The sequence below is a fragment of the Carlito syrichta genome, unplaced genomic scaffold (genome assembly GCF_000164805.1).
Source record: "Carlito syrichta isolate Samal-C Ts95f unplaced genomic scaffold, Tarsius_syrichta-2.0.1 Scaffold305402, whole genome shotgun sequence".
In the NCBI taxonomy this organism is placed as follows: Eukaryota; Metazoa; Chordata; class Mammalia; order Primates; family Tarsiidae; genus Carlito; species Carlito syrichta.
This window is the reverse complement of record NW_007249498.1, coordinates 236,630-254,745: the sequence shown is the minus strand read 5'-3', so window position 1 is coordinate 254,745 and position 18,116 is coordinate 236,630.

Here is an 18,116-nt window from a genome sequence, read left to right as displayed (position 1 = left end):
AACCTTCAGAAGATGGGACACAAACTGTTCAACAATGGTGTGAAGATGAAAGAGCTGACTTGAGACAGCCTTGTCTGAAAATTCAAGGGCAGACTTTCACAGTGAACACATGGATTATGAGTCCTGAACGAATTCTTAACTGGTCCCCGAGGGTCATTAAACTATGGAACTGCAGGAAGAAAACTGCAGCTGTCCATGGTGCTTAAAGATTTTCCTTAAAGCTGGGGTCTGTGCTATGAAAATACTTTACACGGAATATACCGTGTGTTAAAAACAAGAGCAACAACAACAACAACAACAACAAAAACTCAACAAATCATCTGATATATTTGTTACCCAGCTCAATAGCAAACATATAAATAAAAACTCATATTCTTTATTTCCTTTCTGTAGTTCTGAAGCAATTTGGGTGTGTGTGTGTGTGTGTGTGTGTGGTGTTGTATTTCCAAAAGCTTCTACAAGCATCATATATTTCCCTGCTGTTAATTAATACTGTCATAAGTTGATTGCTTACATTTCCAAAGTACAGTGCTTGACACCAGCGATTATTCTGGTACCAGCAATTCTGTTCTGGAGTGTGTATAGGAACATCAATTTTCTGATCCTCTTTCCTGAAAGTTTCACTCCATGGTAACAATTATCTTTTATAAATTTAAGAAAAATCACTGTTGTCTCAAAGTGATGGGGATTTAAAACTTCTCATGACAAACAAACAAAAAATAAAAAAAAGAAAAAGTGGTTAAAAATAGCATGTGATACAGAAAATTTCCCACTCTGAAAATCCCATTAGTTTGTTTTGAAATCAAATGTCAATTCTGACTGTTCATAGAGATTCAGAGCAAAAAATCATTTCATCTGGATTTCAGGTACAGTCACCCTTTCCATTATAAATATTCTGAAATGCTGACCCTTGTTGATACTGGCTAGGTGAGATTTTGTGTGTATTTGGAATTATTTTTTGTTTTAAAGTTAATGCTTTGACTTGAGTGGAGTACCAACAACAACAAAAGAAAAACATGGAGAAAAGAGGACAAAATATGCGTTCCAATAAAATAACCAAGCATTAATGTCTTCTCCTTTTTTTCAGAATGATGTTCAAGAAGTTTTAATTATGAGATGATGATAAATCTGATAAAATCAGGGAAGTTAATAAAAAAATTAAATAATAAATGAAAAGAAATCTTAAAAACCATTAAAACAGGAGGCTCTTTAAAATGTCATTTAATCCCCATCATTTCAGACAATTATGTGTCTTCCTCATTTCTATGGCTTCCTAATGAAACAATTCTACAGTTATTCTAAATTAATCCTTCCCAACACACAACAGCCTTCACTTTGAGGATATTTTCATTCTATCTAATCTTAATCTTTGCCATATAAAGCTTACTTGCTTTTTTGAGCCTTTTTGTCTGTATATTTATAGAAAAACATTGGTCTTTATTCTTCATATAGCTGAACACAGTTACTAAATTAGTGACGTTCATTGCCCTTTTTCAGATAAATAGACCTCATGTGTTCAAACTCATTTTTGTGTAACTTTGACTCTCATCTTCTAATATAAGGTTATTTTCCATGATACTTTTCCAAATTTCTCACATCCTACTGGTTATGCAATTGCTCTCAAAAGGAGAAAGCATTGCAGAAACTACCTGTCAGCTGTTATTATATTTTTTGTACATGCTATTTTCATGGTCTTGCTTAAATCTAAATGGAAATTGTAGAGAACAGTGTTTAAGTAGTTCCATGTATAGTAAGAGGTGGGTGCAAATAGATTTCTTTAGGTGAGAAAAACCTGGATTTAGAAATCCTGAAACAGATGAAACCAGAGATCATATTCAAGAATGTTCCTTGGGAAAGTTTCTGAGATTAGGAATTCTGTTGATGCAATCAAAATATAACTCTTTGTGGAAGTTAATTGAGCTGAACCGAGAATCTTGAATTTGACACATATTTTGGTATTACTTTAAAAGTAAAAAAATATTTTGACTTGCTGTATAATAACATGAATAAAAGTCCTGTCTTCTTTGGCACTATTACATCTTTGACAAGAAAACTGTGAATGGTTTATTAATATTCAGTTTGTATTTCCTTCAGAAATCATAAAATACATGATCAATCAAGACAGTCTAAAGGAATCACAGGATAAATAGCCAGTTAGCAATATTACCATATGCCCCATCAGGTGCATGGTTGTGAATTAGGCTCTGCAAAGTTCAGAAATAGAATATTCAAAAGAAACAGGATATTTAAGTCTTCAAAGTACTAACTCTCAACTTGAAGAGCCTAAACCACAAACATGCAAGTGTCATGATCATACAAACAAAACAACAAAGAAGATGGTTTCCCAAAAACCTAACACATACCTATTACTAACTTTGGCTGGGAAGGACAGGGGAGAAGGAGAAATGTCAAAGAAGGAGTTTCTAGAGTATTTGGAGGTGTTAGAATCAGGTAAAGTTAGTAAGGGAAGATGGGTTTTGAGTGACGTTGTTAAAGGCTATTTTCTTGTCCTAATAGAATCTGGAAGGTCACCTCTTAAAGTAATGAAATTCTTTCTGCACTGCAATAAGATTGTTCAATTTTTAATTCAAGGAAAATCTCAAAGCAAATGGCATATAAAATACTGGAGCTTGGGGGTGGTAGTGATAAAATTATCATCAAAATTTAAAGACCTGTCAATCTAAGCATGCACACGGACCCAATTTTAAATAAATTATATTGTTTTCAAATGACAGATGCCATTTTTATCCTGTACATTCCTGCAATATAATTCACAATAAATTCCCAAATAGCTTGTGGCAATTATTTTAGGTAGTACTTTATCTAGCAGCCATGTCATTTGCTCTCTTGTTCTATTTTTGTTGCATAGATGTGAAGGAGTTTTAATTTATTTCATATTCCCGCTAACAACAAAGAAAACTAGGATGCAACAAAAAAGAATGAGCCCACATAACATCTGGTACTCCTCCCTCATTTTTAAAAAAAGATATTTAATACAGGTGGTTCCAGTTCAAACATTCTATTACTTTCCATTTAACTTAGAGTCAAAGTTCCCCCGTTTTAAGCTGTCTAAAGCCATAAATGGTATCTTTCATCATCTCGTAATGACTTTAACATCGGCTCCCAGAAATAAGAAATTTTTGCCATGTGACTTTAGGATCAGTTATAACACTAGAAGGGGCTCCAAGAAATATCAGGGCTATTACCTTGTCTCCCAGTATAGCTGAATCAGATAAAGACAGGTCATTTACTGTCTTATTCATAGAATTTTCCTTGAAATGTAATTTCAAGAGAATGTCTGTTAATAATTAATAATATATATCTAAGGCCAGAGTCAAAGAGAGAACAAACCATCACAGCAGAGATTCACGATTCAAAAACTCTTCTCTATTTCATACTTCAGGACAGGTATTAACCAACAAACCAAAAAACCCCTTAATTCAACAAAAACTTTTTGAGAATTTACTTGATACTGGATCCTGTACAAGGTATGTCTCTGATGATTTGAGCATTTTGCCATATTGAGTATTTTTTATTCAAATTCACATTTGTTTGAATGCATTTAACTATTTATATGTCTTTAGTTTATGAAGTAATCTAACTCGTGGTAATCTGATTTGCAGTACATTCATAGTAAGTCCATATCCAAATACTTTTGCCATGATCTTATAATTTTATTGACTACGTAGTGAATTGATGCTGACACAATTGTTGCATCTGGGAGAGAATGGTAACTTATTTTAAGAGGCATTTAAGAACACGTCTTTCTAGAAGACTTTTTTTAAAAAAAAATTCAGAGCTAGAGTTTGATGGACACAGAATCATGATTAATCTCACACTCGGTTAAGTGCATAGCTGATTGTTGTTCAACCAGACTTAATGAGGGATGCTAAGAATAAGATAATGATGACCCTACACGGCAGCACGTGATAACGTCTGTTTTTCAAACATGACAAATCATTTCCTTTGAGAAAGTTTGTATCTTCAAAGTTAAGATGAAAAGAAGATTCAACAAATCTCTGAAGGACAACTGTGCACAATTTTGATCTGTTCAAGATGAGTTGAGTGGGAGATAGAATGTCTAAACAACTTGCATGCCTTTTGGGTTTTTCTGGGAAGGGGTAGAAGTTGGAAGGAGTTCCTGCCCAAAGCTAGCTTTATTAGTACAAAGTCTGATATAGTATTCTCTTTCGTAAAACAATGCCAAGTGTCTTTGCCGCATTTTTAAATGGAGTACATTGAGCTTATGCCCAATCTAATTAGTGCCAGATGCTTTTAATTCCATAAAACCCACATTATTAAGTTCAGAAACATTTCAGTCTTAGTTTAAAAAGGGAAATAAAAAATTATTTAAATTATCCCGATTTCTAGTTCACGCACACGTTATATTTTTGTATATTTAGAAATTTAAACATCTTTGAAACCAATAGGGCATATTTCAATCACAAACACCAGTTGGATTAGCAAAAGAAACACCAGTTGGATTAGCCAGCAAAAGAAAACCAATAAGCAAACCACATTTTAATTCAAAATCCTTCACAAACTTCAAGAGCCAGTCAGATCTCACCTCTTCCTTGTAGCCTCCCCAGCTTTCCCCATCAGAGAAGCTCACCTGCTTCACAGTCTTTGGTCTGCACCATTCAAAACCTCTGTCCTTGACTGTAATTAGATTTATCCACTATGGCGTATGCCAGCAGGTAATTTTTCCCCCCAGGAGGAATTTTGCAATGTCTAGAGGAATATTTGGTTGTCCCAATTGGAGGGTGTTGTTGCTACTGGCATCTAGCGGGTGGAGGCCAGGATTGCTGCTAAACATTCTACAGTGCGCAGGACAGTCCCGCACGACAAAGAGATGTGCCCAGGTTGAGATACTCTAGCATATACCCTGCACATTGTGTATCTGGCAGGTGGTTAATTTCACACTGCATACTATAAATGCATGCAACTCAATCAGTTGTTTTTTTCAGTAGTTAAAAGACCTAATGCCAATCCAAATGTGCCTCCTCCAGAATAAGTAAATAGTTTAGGTAAGAATTTGGCTCAGCACTGCATTTTTATTCTATTTTGGCTTAGGATGAAATGCGTACAAACTCTGCTGAATGTTTTGATAAAAACTTTCAGCTTTGGAGGTAAACTGTCTTCATCATAAGCTATTTTTCTAGACCTTCATTTATATATACCACAGCATTTTATTTTATTTTTACAGCATTTCATGTGCACATTTATTTTTGCCATTTTAAAGAAAATATATACAAGAATAGAATGAGATGGTGTATGAATCAAGACTGCAGCATTAAAAATACATGCAAAGGCCTCTGTGATTGCAGTATTTCAGGGGTGAGGATTTGGTGAGAACAAATGAAGTTCCTTCTCCATGTTCCTAAAGACACAGAACTGAATGGAAGTAATATGGCTCCACAGATCAGCATTCAAAACAGATGATCTTAAAGCAGTTTTTTCCCCTTTATTCCCAGGATACCCAACTGCTGCCCACATTCCCTTCTAGGGTAGAGTTATGTCAGAGACTTCAAAGAAAAGTCTAATTCCTGATTTGCTCTGGCCCTTTTAGATTCAGACTTGCATGGCGCTGGGGAAAAAAAAAAACCTTTATGCTCTAGTGTGTGGGCTTCTTCTTAACTAGGAATATTTACAAACACTGTGATCTCTTCATTCTTGAAGCGAACTCAGCTCCAGGGAGGACATATCCTCTTCGAGGAACGAAACCAGAGTCAAGGCCTATGAGCCTCGATCAAGATTTCTGCCTCCAGCTTTCTAGCTCTGCAAAAACCAGTCTCCCTGGAGTCACCTCTTGGCGGACAAACATTTCACATTAAACGTTGCATAGGATCACACCTCCTCTCTACAGGCAGTCTCCTTGCTACAGTAATAACATTCTAATGGCCTGGAAGAGACCATAACTTCAAGAATAGCTCATATGAAACCAAAAAAGGTAAGAGGAAAAGGCAAAATCTGGTTCCATGAACAGTATTATGATCTTTCTTTATGTATAAGTGTGTTTGTGTTGTTTTTGCTTATATTGTTTTTGTTTGTTCATCTTGTTTTGCTTTAACATGAAAGCAAATAAAATTGCAGTATGGTTCCAAACAGCAATCGAAAGGCCCAGCACTCCCTCATGACAGGAAAAGGGACAGGAGAGAATTGATTCCCATAGACTTCAGTGAATTTCTTTAAACTGAACAGAGTGTGAAATGTGATTTTTGTTCTCTTCATAATGACGATCAATTCCTGTTGGCTAATACAATCATTTGGCACTAAATATCCTCTATTTGTCATGTAGATGACTCACTTAAAATCCTTACAGGATGGCATTATTCATATGGTTAACATAGCTAAATTCATTTGCAGTTTACCAACTGTTCTATAGAATATTTTTACACCCTACAGAATTGATCTGTTTATCCCAAGGCAAATTCAATGTGATACATAGAGACTTCCTTTTCTTTTAAGCCAAGGGAAGATTTTAGGCTAGCTTTAACAATTATAATACATGCTCCCGGGTACATTTTGTTTTTTTCCTTCATGTCAGAAAGATGGCATTTTATTTATTGCTTGGTAGTACACGGCAGATCATCATACTGCCAGACGCCTCTGTACAGTCAATCCCGAATTTATTGCTTGTTCTCATTTTATTCAAGCACCTAAACAAGTCAGGGTAAAACTTTGTCATCATTAAAGAAGCAGAGATTGTATCACCGTATTTATTAGGAAAGTAAAGACAGCAATTCTGTGTCTGTAGGCTTTACCACTCCTGGCTTCTTCTTATCAAGCAAATCTGCTGAGATATGATGCATATGGTCTCAGCTTAGGTTGACATAGACACTGGACATTTTTATTTGAATGGAACCAAAGAAGAGGGGAATATTTATATAGCAATATTTTTGCTATTCTTCATGAGACCAAAAAAGAATGCTTTAGATATAATCCAAATTTTGAAAAGTGGTGTTAAATAACTTACATCACATTAAAAATGTGATTGTTTTGCTTTAGAGTTTGATTTTATAATTCCTCCATCCCTGTCTTTCCAAATTTGTTTTTCCCTTATAGCATTTTGCATCTTCCTCCATAATTTATTTATTTTGTATTATCTTCCTTTCCTACAAGAAGGAAAGATCCAAGAGGGTGGGAATTTTGGCCAGTTTTGTCTGTAACAGGAGCCTAAATTCTTAGAAAAAAGGCTAGCCTATAGTGGACACTTGTACCTATTTGGTGGATGAATGGGTACTCCATCTTTCCCTCTTCTCCAGCAATTTTTTTAAGTATTCAAATAATTTTGATATCACTCTTTTCTAGAGGGAAAACTAAAAAAATTCATTTATGCTACGTATGGAAAAGAAGACTATCTGAAAAATATTCTAAAATAATCTGACCTTACATCCCTCTCAGCAAAGATCTGATCAGTTTTAACATTTATTTGAGAATATGGTCATTCACTATTAAAAATAATTGGAAACTATTAAAAATAATTGGAAATTATTAACTGAGATCACTCCCATCTCTTTCTCAGTGGGTAAAGGGGTGGCTTCCGGTCTTCATGGCACATTTCTAAAAATCCTTTTAAAAAAAAAAAGAGAGAGTAGGTTAAGCCCGAGGGCCTAAATGGCTATGGGAGGTTAGTGTTATTAGCCCTTTTCAAGAGAAATGGCGAAGACTGGGAAGGGTTCAACTGCTTGCCCAGTAAGGAAGTGGGGAGTGGGGAGTTGAGAGTGGGGTTAGGTGGGTGGGTCTTGGAGGCTGCAACCGTTTTTGATCCATTGCTCAACCAGCCTGTGTCTGAGGTCGTGCCTTTTCTAAGTGCAGCAGTCCCCACTGAGGTCCGAGGAGTACAGTCCCTCTTTTGTTTGGGTAGGTACGGTTTTCAGAAAGGCAGATGGTCTCACTTGAGTTGCTTTGTATGACTGACATTTCTAATGAATTAGTGACAGAAAGCATTTTTGACTCACTCCCAGCTGGATAATTTCAAAAATGCCAAACTGAAGAGAATGATATCTCATAAATTCAGGCAAATGGGCATTAAGGGGGCTAAACTGGCTGTCCTTTTTAATATACTGAGTATTAGCATTTTCCAGAGCTTCAGGTCAGTAATGTAGTTTCAGCTCAGGAGACTACAGTTTTCATTATAACTCTTTTATTCTTTCTGATTTGTTATAATGAAAAAATCTTAGGTTGTCACATATGTAATGATTAGAGAAGGTTCTCAGCTCTGGGAAAGAGAAAGGGTAAAAACAGACAGGTGTAATTTTCAAAAACCACATACTGTTTGCTTCCAAAACAAACAAACAAAAAAACAAACAAAACAGCTGTCACAAACATTTTTTTACTTAAGAAATAAGTTTAGTTGTTCAGACTACTGTTTTAGAAAACCCTAGATATTGGAACTCACCTCAATTTTTGCACAGTCAGTTTTTGTTTGTTCATCTTGTTTTGTGTTAATATGAAAACAAAGTCAGAGGCTCAAAGAACTCTAGGTTGACTTTATTTAGTAACAGGGTAAAGAGCATATTCAATACTAAAAAACTGCCATTTTATTTGTTTGAGTTGAGGCTCAGACTAGAAATTCAAGCAGTATACCCACAGGAGAGAAATTTACCGTATGTAAGCTGAAAAATAAAATAATTACCTATCATAAAAAGAAAAGTAAGGCACACGAGTCACAGATAGGCCGTATTTGACTTACTCATCTCTGGAACAATCTCTGTACCCATCACTTAACCTTCCACACAGTAAACACTCAATAAATGTTTGTTGAATGAGCTGGAAGAATAAGAAGCAGAGCTAAATAGACGTTTCTCAAAAGAAGACATACAAATAGCCAACAAGTATATGTAAAAATACTCAACATCACCAATCATTGGAAAAGTGCAAATCAAAGCCACAGTGAGGTATCATCTCACTCAGTTAGAATGGCTATTATAAACAGGACAGAAAAAAAAAACCCACAAAAAACAAAAGCTAGTGAGAATGGGATGAAACTAGAACTCTTACATACTGTTGGCGGGGGTGTAAACATTACAGTCACTATGAAGAACAGTATGGAGGGTCCTTCAAAAACTACAAATAGAACAACCATATGATCTAGCAATTCCAATAACTTGGCATTTATCCAGAGGAAGGGAAACCATTATATTGAAGAGACATCTGTATCCCCATGTTTACTGCAGCACTATTCACAATAGCCAATCAACCTATGTGTCCATCCACAGATTAATGGATAAAGAAATGTGGTATAGATACACAATGGAATACTATTCAGTCATGAAAAGAATGAAATCCTATCATTCACGGAAGTATAATAGAACTGGAGGACATTATGTTAATAAGCCAGGAGCAGAAAGTTAAACACTATATGTTTTCACTCATATGTAGAAGCTAGAAAAAGTTGGTCTCGTAGAAGTAAAAAGTAGAACAGAGGATATGAGAGACTGGAAAGGACAGGGGAAGGGAAAGATAGGTAGACACTTGTTAAAGGATACAGAATTACAGCTAGATAGGAGGAGTAAGCTCTAATGCTCTACACAAACTACAGGTTGACTATAATTAACAACAATATGATATGTAGTTTCTGATAGCCACAAGGAGGATATTGAATACAATAGAAAGAAATGATAAATGTTTGAAATGATGGCTATGCTAATTACCTGATCTGAGTATTATATATTATATGCATGGAAACATCAATGACTCTGTACCCTGTGAATACATACAATTATTATTTGTCAATTAAAAACATACAATTAAAAAAGGAAGTGGAAAATCACTACCATTTAAATCAATAAACGCCAGTTCACTTTACACACGTCTACAGGAAACGTAATGGACTATTTTTTTTTTGCTAGTACATTCCATAGCAGTATGGTCATCTCGCTTACTTGTTTCAGGTCTCTGAAGAAGTATCACCATAGAAGGTACAGAATATGTAATAACTATGACAGTATTTCATTGCATTCAGTATAGAATGAGTCTTTGAAAAATATTAAACATGAAAATTTATCTTGAAAGTAATTTGGCAATATCCATCAACATCAGTAACAAGTATGCTCTTGATGTAGTAATTGCACCTATCCTATAAATAAATATGTAATTATATCTGTAGAATATATAATCATGAGGGGGACCCCAAAAATCCAGAATTTACTTATAAAAAAGTTTGTATTTATTTTACACATTTAAACTGTAGCACCTTCAAAGTACTCTTTTTTTGATGCAATACATGTATGGAGATGCTTTTTCCACTGCTTAAAAAAGTTTCTGATCTCGTCGATTTTGATGCTTTTTGGTGCTTCTGCTGCAATACTTCTCCCTTTGAGGACTTTTTTTCATCCAGAGAAACAATAAAAAAAGGTTGCTTGGGGTGAGATTGGGTGAATAGGGAGGGAAGGGCATGTTCATGTCGTTTTTAGTCAAAAGCTGCTGAACACTCTGTGCAGTGTGGGAAGGTGTGTTGTCATGGTTGACTACTCAAGATGTTTCTTCTGCAAATCGTCTCTCACAACAATGCCAGCTGGTATAGTGATGCCGATGGGTTCCTAGAACACTTACCTAGTGGGGAAAGCCTGTACTCTAAGGGCCCCAGCCTCCAAAAGATAATTCTGGTTTTTTTTGGTTCTCCCTCATATGTAAATTTATAATAATTATATAATTTATCTGTCCATGTACACAAAGATAGATGTACAAAGATCTTCAATGCCATATTTTGTGACTTTAGAAAACAGCCTAAATAGCTACCAATAAGGGAATAGTGAAACAAATAATGCTACAGCTTATTATGGAATGCTAGGTTATTACTTCATGGGATAAAGCAAATTTATATGTAGCAACAGGAATATATACCCAACTTATAAAGGAAAAAAGCAAATTGCAGAATTTGATGTTGTTTAAGAGTCATTTTTGTTTAGAACACACCCGTATACTGAGAGTAATTTTTATACATTTTTATTGCTTGAGTTGCTTAAAATATGAAAATATTGCTATTGCAGTAAAAGTTTACAACACACTTGAAATATTATGGGATGTATATATTTTCTAAGCATATACGACCACATTTAAACTAGCATTTAATAGTGTTTAAACCATAACTCCTACTCTTTTCTATACTTAAATCCTATAACTCTTAGATTTTTTTCTTTTTAACCTTGATAATAAAATTTTCTGGTCGTGGAAAAAAAGAAACTTATTTTTTTGAGCATGTGGTCATACTTCAAACTGTCATATTTTTCAGTTTGTTTACCCTTGTGGTCTATTTGTTCAGATGCGAAGTGATATTTATTTGTTTTGAGTATGTCTTTCAAAACAAGCCAGCACAAAACAAAACAGCATGGTACATAAGGTAATTGCTAGTTCAAGTTTAACTATTCTTCCCATTTATATATTGTCTGGATATAAAACCATTGAATGAAGTGTAGGAAGTGTTCTAGCTGGTGGAAAAGGTGTGGACTTTGGAAGCAGGTCTCAGTTTGAATCCCATCTCTTCCATAAGCTGCCAGTATGACTTACCTTCTCTGAGTTTCAGTTTCTCCGGCTGGAAAACATGCTTTGTAAGAATTATATACTCAGTGTCATGGACTGAATGTTTGTGTACCTCCCCAAATGCATATGTTGAAGCCTCACTCTCCCACCCCAGTGTGACTGTACTTGAAGATAGAGACTACAAGGAAGTAATTAAGGTTTAAATAAAGTCATAAGGCAAAATTATGAACTTCGCGGCAACTTGGATACACTTAGAGGGTATAATACTGAGTGATCTCCCACAGAAACAAAAGACTTGAGTATTACATGTTCTCACTCATAAGTGGACCTTGAACAATTATCATAATACTATTAGAAAGGGATTGGCAGCAGTGGGAAACTGCCAGGGGAGTGGGGGGGGGGCTTACCCCATCAACAAGGTGTGCATAATGAACGTTTGTATACCTAACCCTGAATTGTACCCCGCATCTTTAAAATTAAAAATTAAAAGAAGAAAGTCATAAGGATAGGGCCCTGATCTGATAGGATAGGATTGATATCCTTATAAAAAGAGACACCGAGAGCACTGGTTCTTTCTCTCTCTCTCTCTCTCTCTCTCTCTGCGTGCACATGTGCGTGTGAATGTGTTCACATGCATGTACCATATGAGAACATAGTGAGAAGGTGGCCATCGGCAAGCAGGAAGAAACCAAATCAGCTAACACTTTGATCTTGGACTTCCCAGTCTCCAGAGCTGTGAAAAATAAATCTCTGCTGTTTAAGTCACCCAGTCTGTGGTATATTGTGATAGCAGCCCAAGTTGACTAATATGCATGGAATTGGTAAACACCAAATACAATACTGGGTACACAGCTGAGACTGAACCGGTGATTAACGGTGATTACAGGCAGCCCACACATTGCACAGCAACCGTCAATGGACCCTTAGGTGTATCAGAACTATGCCCTTGCTTTTACTGGCAGCTGCTTATACACTGTGAGTCAGTTTCTTCAATCACTTGAGCACACACATTGTCTCTCTGGTCTGTGAAATGGATATGACAATATCTACCAGGGAGGTGAGGACTTTAAAACATGGAAGAAAAGCACTGATACTGTGTTGGCACATTGCAGATACTCAAAAATGACACCTATTACCTCATTTTAAATGGATGTCCAATATAAAACCTTAAGAAGTTACTTATTTGATTAAACAAAAACAACAGCTCCTCTTGATGAACTTTTAGATGCATCCAAAAAAGGATAGGTGCAGATAACCTGTCTAGCTATGCTCAACCCAGCACCTGGGCCCTAGTAGGCATGTAGTCGTGTCTGATGCCCAAAAACTCCAAGTGGCTTAGCCCCACTGACTGGCACTGAAGAGACAGAGGTTGTAAGATTAACTCCCACACTATTAAATTAACTTTCAGAGAAAACTCCGACTTGCGGCTTGGAACGACATAGTGCCCTGAGATCACCCCTTGAGAAAAATGGCTGTTAAATGGTGTGAGCACATCTATCCACACAGCTCCTTCAGGGCTGGCAGTCTCTCTTATTTTTGAAAATTTATTTATTTTTAATTTACCAATAATAACTGTGTATATTTATGGGGTACAATGTGATGTTTTGATCTATGTGTACACTGTAGATGCAATCAAGCAAATTAACATACCCAGTGTCTTAATGAGGTTTCGGCAGTGTCAGGTACACATTAGTGGATAATTGTGGCGTTACAGTCTGAGAGTGACCACTTCCCCATGGCTGTGCTGGTTCTTCCCCTGCAGTCACTGTGCCAATCACATCTCAAAGGCAGAACCCCGGTCTGATTGTCTCAGGGCAGACCATGAAACAGAGACACTGGCTGCCAGGGTCACTTTTTATTGCAGGGCCAGCTGCCCTCCCATCTGCCTGTCAGGCTGAAGAAAAGGCTGAGAGCTGAAAATGTGAAAATAATACAGCTCCACTGTAAAAAAAAATCCAGATTTTTCAGTTGCCATTCTGTGAGTAGATTCTAGCAATTCATCTGTGGCCTTTTTGTTTTATCATTTCATAAATAATATCCCTTGGGCCCAACTGCTACAAGGTGGGGGAAAAAAGCAATGACTATGAAGTCACATAAGGGTGGAATATTTTAAAAGTCTTAAAATGTGACTTTTTTTTTTAAGCTAATATGGCTCTAAGCAAATAGAGGGCACGTGTGCTGTTCTCTGGATGGTACCACAATCCAAGTCTCCAGACCTACTGGTCTTTGGTGCCCAAGTTTCAGCAATGGGGGAAATCATGGCACTATAAATCCAGGGACTCTGGATTTAGAATTTCCTTTGAGCAGTTCTCGGTACCTTTTATGTGTGAATGTCCTTCCACATCACCTGGACATCATTTTAACATTACTGACTCGAGGGTATCAGGATCAAATCTCCTGATTTCCTTCAGTCCAAGAATACCCCACCTGCAGGATGATCTCTGTTCCTTTTTGTCACAATAGCTTCCTCAGTCGTCCAGTCCATCACCTCCTTACACCTTTAAACAAAACCAGGTCCAGGTGTCGTTTCCAATGACTATCTATGAAGGAACCCTGTAGAGAACGCTGCTTGTCACTCACTGCATGAAGTCCAGCACAGCACTCACACCTTACTCTGTGCCCAGGGTCGCACAGGTGTTCAGGAAGTACTGAATGAATGAAAAATCATGAATGAGGAAATCTTTCCACTTAGTTATTTCTGGAATGATCCTAGTATCCCTTCCAAGTTTTCTTGATGTAAATATGCTCTGACTTGTGGTTTGCAGTAGTTCTCCAGTGCCCTATGGGCTCCTACTTTCCTCATTTCTTTTTTTTTTTTTTTTTTGAGTTGGAGTCTCACTCTGTCGCCCAGACTGGAGTGCAGTGGCTGCTCCCGGCCACCGCAGCCTCGACCTGCTGGGCTCCGGCGATCCTTCTTCCTCAGCCTTCCAAGTAGTTGGAACTACAGGCACACGCTACCATGCCCAGCTAATGTTTTGATTTATTGTAGAGATGAGGTCTCGCTGCCCAGGCGGGTCTTGAACCCGCGGGCTCAGGCAATTCACTCACCTCAGCCTCCCAAAGGCACGGGATTACAGGCTGAGCCACCAAGCCCGGCTACTTTCCTCATTTCTAAGAGTTAATGGTGTGGTCTCTATTGGGCATCTCGGACCTACGTTTGTGGTTTACCACATATTAATTGGGTGCCTTCTCTGGGTCAAACCCTCGTGAACAAGGTAGACAACCCCTATCCTTATGAAGCTTATATTCTAATGCAAGAGATGGGCAAAAACAAATAAGTGCTCTCATTTTAGGAGATAAGCTCAGAAAGAAAAACAAGACAGAATAAGGGGATGAAAAATAAAGGGGTGAGATGAGGTTATCTTAACCAGGATGATATAGGCAAGAGTCTCTGAGGAAGTAACATTGGAGCAGACTCTGGATAGGAGAGTTAGAGCTGTGTAAGGATGAAGTTCAAATTAAAATATGTGATGACAGTAACACAAAGAGTGGGAGGGGATTAAATAAAATTAAAATAGTCTAAGATTCTAAGTACATGTTGTCTGGAAAGTGATAAAAGTAGTCATTTATAATGGACTTCAGTGAGTTAAGCATGCATTATATATTCTCTACAGTTTTAATACAAGAATAATAAAATAGAAGAGGCGCACAAAACATTTTAATAATGCTTGATTAATCCAAAAAGTAGCAAAAAGAAAGAAAGAAAAATGAATATGTCTTGTTAGGACATAGAAAAGAAGATGATAGATTTAAATCTCAAATATACCCAAATTATATCAAATGTAAATGGACTAAATACTCTAATGAAAGAAAATGATTATAAACAAAAGAATGCAAACAAAACCCAATTACACATAGCTTATAGGAGATCAATTTTGAATATAAAGACATGAAAAGATTGCAAGTAAAGGGTGGAAAATTCTAGACAAACATTAACCAAAAGAAGGTTGGTCTGGCAACATTAAAATCAGACAAAGTAGAGTTGAAAGCCAAAAGAATTACTAGAAATTAAGAAGACCATTTCATAACAATGCAAGGATTAATCCACCACGATGATACAACAATTCCCAACTTATAATGTGTCTAATAATATAGCTTCAAAATACACAAGGGAAATCAACAGAACTAAATGGAGAAATAGACAAAGCTACAAATATAAATAAGAGACTGTAACATACTTCTTTAGAAACTGACAGAAAGAGCAGGCAAAAAAGTACTGATCTCACTGAACATTTGAAGCACATGATGGACAAGGATGCTTGTCACTGTCCCCTCTTTGCAATACTGCACCAGGTCTTTGTGTACTCATGCAGGCCCATTTGTGGGCATGGGCGCAGGAAGACAAATGGCGGCCTGCATTCTATATACTTAAATATGTTAATGTAATACATCAAGCTAAGAAACTGTCAAAATATATTTTATTCTCCTGCCTTGACAAGCATACCATTATGAAGACAAAACTGAAAAGTATAAAACTATCATTTATATATGACTAAAAATTGGCAAAGTATCCAAGATGAATATATTTAATTATTACAAAAATGTCTGGATATTCTACTGACAGGCTGGTCATGTTTTAACAAGTCATAAAACAAAGGTATGAATAATTCACCCATTATTACATATTTATTTCATAAAATATTCCTCATGTCTTTATTTTTAGCAAATTTCTCAAGTTGTTATAATAAGATTTTCATGCACTTGGTGGTAATGATTTAAAGGATTAAAAAATGAAATGCAATCACATTCAAGTTGTATAAATTTTGAAATATTTTTGTAAAAAATGAATCGAATAAAATGCAAAATATTAAAAATTGTTTTTTCTGGTTTAATAATGTTACTTTTCTTCTAAAGTATTCAAAATTATACATATTAAAGGCAAGATACAAATAAGTTGGAGCTTCAAATTTTTAAAATAAAAATTGTTTAGGTAAACCTGACATTTTAAATGTAAACTTTGAAAATGTAAACAATTTTGAGATTTTGAAAATTTAATAAATTTTATGAAATTTTTTCAAAAATAAAACTTAAAATTTCGACATGCAATGTCCTTCTGTAAGCAATGAAAAGGATGAGTACAAAGCTTCACTCGGGTTAGGTCTAAACTTAAATATATGAAAATTTAAGAGTAATATAAATTGTTTCATACTGTAAAGTGTTCCTCACCTGGCATGCATAATTACTGAAAAAATGTTGCAAATTTATAAATAACTTGCTAATCCCCGAAATTAAAAATAAGAATGAAAGACATGAAGAACACAGAAGCTCAAATCTACTGGGACTCAACGCTGTACTTTGTTATGCTATCTAGGAGGACAGATCTGTCAAGTCAATTTGTCTTTTACCTTAGTGCTTCTGACACTTCAATCTCCCTTCACTGAAAAGTGGTGTTTGTCCCCACTCCCAACATGAGCACAACTCACAAACTGTTATGGAATCTGGGTTCAAAGGTATAGGGTAAGAGAGGTGGGAACGTGTTTGTCTGGGGGCTTATAATGTTAGGGTAAAAGTGGATAAGGGATACAACTTAAAATGACAGAGATACCATGACACATCTATAGAATGGTTACAATGAAAAATACAGATAATCCAAAGTGCTGGCAAAAATACGGAGCCACTGGAACTAACAGAAGGTAAAATGGCATAAACACTTTAAAAAACTGTAAGGCAGTATTTATTAAAGTTGAACATACACATATTCTAAGACCCAGCAATCTGTTTCTTGATAGATGCCCAATGGAAATGCATACAAGTGTGTACCAAAAGACAAGTAAGAGAGAATGCTCCTAGCAGCATTATTTTTAACAACCAAGAGCTGGTAACAACCCAATTGTACATCAGTGGTAGAATGGATGAATTAATTGTGGTATATTCATACAATGCAAATACTATAGAGCAATGATAATAAATGAACTAAGGCTATAAGCAACAGTATGGATAAATCTTACCAAAAATCTTGAGCAAGTGAAGCTAAATTAAAAAATGTACATATTCTATGAGGTCATATATACAAAATTCACAGTAGGTGACAGTGGTTACTCTTTTGGGAATGAGGCGGAAAGGACCTAAGACAATATTATAAAGGGGGCTCTGGGTGTTTGCAATATTCTATTTTCCCACCTAAGTAGGGTTTACAAGCACATGTTTGCTTTGTGGAAATCCTCTGAGCTATAACTAAACACAGTGAATTACTTATGAGTGAAATTATATATAGTTCAATGGGAAGCTGGGAGGAGAGGGAGAAGGCGTAGGGGGATAAAGAAAACATGAGTGGCCAAATACTTATGATTGTTATAGTTGGGTTATGGGTACCTGGGGATTTGTTGTATTATTCGTTCTGCTTTGTGTACATTTGAAATTTTCCATTATAAAAGGACGAAAAAACCCAACAACAACTATCCGGAAGCCTACCATAGCCTCGTGAAGGTTTTTACAGCCCTCTCTCACTGAATCACAGCTTTATTGGCTTTACATGAAGGTAAATAAATACTGTTAAAACTGAATGTCACATAAGGACAACAATTAAGATGTTGCTATATTCTGCATGCCTTCCTGGCACCCAGAGTGCTGTCTCACCCTTCAAGGGCACTCACAGGTTTGGTTTCTGCAGCTGCCATCACTAACACTGCCTG